Source organism: Tenrec ecaudatus, chromosome 12, assembly GCF_050624435.1.
Source record: "Tenrec ecaudatus isolate mTenEca1 chromosome 12, mTenEca1.hap1, whole genome shotgun sequence".
NCBI lineage: Eukaryota > Metazoa > Chordata > Mammalia > Afrosoricida > Tenrecidae > Tenrec > Tenrec ecaudatus.
This window is the reverse complement of record NC_134541.1, coordinates 107,959,966-107,962,355: the sequence shown is the minus strand read 5'-3', so window position 1 is coordinate 107,962,355 and position 2,390 is coordinate 107,959,966.

Below are 2,390 nucleotides of genomic sequence, written 5' to 3'. Positions count from 1 at the left end.
TATGATTCATGTCAATTTCAGGAGACACTGACAGTTCTTTTTTTTCTCTTGTATCTTCCCAAGTTTCACATGTACGATTACCTTTTTTTTTGGTTTGTTTTTCAACATTTAGTGGATTTACCAATGATTAGAGCTGCACCACTTTTTCACATGATCAAAGAGGATCAAAAGAAGAAAAAATGTGTGTGTGTGTGTGTGTGTGTGTGTGTGTGTGTATACACGGGGGTTGGGCACGATAACCAACCCCAGCTGCGGGGCCTTCAAGGTGAAGATGATCTCCTCATGTATCTTCTCTGATGCTATAGCTCTGATTCATCTGAGCTTGAACCGACAATGTAACAAATGCTTGTTCGTTTTCCTGATGTGGTGTGGCCGCCGTCTGATGGGCTCCCCTTGGAAACAACCCAAACAACAGCTTACCTGTCCACAGATGTAGGCAGTAGCTACCAGGGTTCCTCACTGTTTGACCTTCTTGACCATCCATCATCTGTCGTGTCTCTCAGCAGGAGTTTCAAGAACTTCATTGTTGCTGTGTCGCCATCCTAACAGCACCAGGAACCAACTGGCTGGAGTTGCCTTATGGCTTAGTCATCATCTGTTTGGGGCCAAGATTGAGGGATTATGTGAAAAGTAGCATCTAGGTCATTGCTAACAGTTTCTTTTCAAACGCCTTAAAGTAAAGGTATTGTTAAAAACGACGAGGAGGGACTCTTTGGGTCCTCAGCTTTTGCAGGTAGTAGCTGTCAGAACCATGTCCAAGGCCACCCCAGGGGAGATTGAAGACCGCGCTGTGGGGCGGATAAGGAAAAGAGAGACAAGCTGCCTCTCATGTTAGTGTGAAACATCTGAGAGGAAGTTGTGTATCTGTAGGTTAGCAACACACTTCATGAACCTCACAGCTGTGAGCTTGATCCAGGAAGTTCTCAAGTACAAGAACCTAGGACTCACTTAGAAATGAACCCGAGAAGCTCTTTATGTGGGTGCACACACTATGAGAGAGCCCTATGGGAGCAGTTCTCTCAAACTGTTTGAAACCCCCTTGGATAGCTAAGTGCAGTATTTTTCTTTAATCGTTTTATTAAGGACTCGTACAACTCATCACAATCCATACACACATCAGTTGTGTAAAGCACATCTGTATATTCATTGCCCTCATCATTCTCAAACCATTTGCTCTCCGCTTAAGCCCTTAGCATCAGGTCCTCATTTTCCCCCCTCCTTCCTTGCTCCCCCCTCCCTCATGAGCCCTTGATGATTTATAAATTATTTTGTCATATCTTGCCCTGTCTGAAAACAGCCAAGGTATTTCTAAAGTCTTGAATCCAGTAAAGCCAGGCAAGGGAAACAAATGAAGATGGGAATTTCTCATTCTTATGGGATCCAAGCTTTCTGTCTCCACTAAGCTTTCTGGAGGCTGAATGAACACCAGAAACAACTGCGCTAAGATAATCTTTAAATCTTGAAACAAAAAAAATAACCCTAAAATCTTATTTATAAAATAATTTCCCCTAGAAGTCTTCTGTAAACCAAATAATAGTTTATCTTAATTATTAAAGTGCCAAGAATATTGTGTTCTTTCACCCCTATCTGTATGGGATGAAATTGTCAGCAACGCAAAAAATTTGATAGGCTACTTGAGACCAGTAAGGGGAGGACCAGTTAGAACAAAGACATGAAAATGGTTGGCCAACTCAAAGAATGTAATCAATAGCACTGAATTATATATCTGGAAATTGGTGAATTGGTATCTGCTCAGCTGTTTAAATTTTCAACAACAAAAACAGTAGTTTACCATATATACTCGAGTATAAGCTGACACAAATATCAGCAGAGGCACCTAATTTTATCACAAAAACTGCATTTAAAAATGTGCTGAAAAACTCGGTTTATACACGAGTATTTACGGTAATGTTTTTTTTTTTAAAAACCAGGCACAATGAAAAGAAACACCTCGAACAGCTAGATGATACCATTAGCATGGGCTTAGCTTTACACCGTACATTCAGACAGTAGAGTATGTCCAGAGGAGTGTGGAAGATATAAAAAAGCCTCAAGCAGAACTTCAAGATATGTAAAAAAGAAAATGACTTGAGATGGAAAATGTGCTCAATGAGACGAAGAGCAGATCAGATGCTGCAAAAGAAACGTGGAACGTGAAGTCCTAACAATGGAAACTGTCCAAGATGAAGACAGTAAGCAGAACCACAGTGCAGGCGATGGATGGATTGCCTCGGCTCCAAAGGTAGCCTTTTGCGTGCTGTGTAGATGGGGCTAGACCGGTGTTTCCATCCCCTGGGGGACCCTGGGACAGTCCAGGGGCTGCAAAAGCAGACACGTACTTTATGCTGGACGTTGGGCTACAGTAGAAAAGTTTATAACTGCCAGGGGAG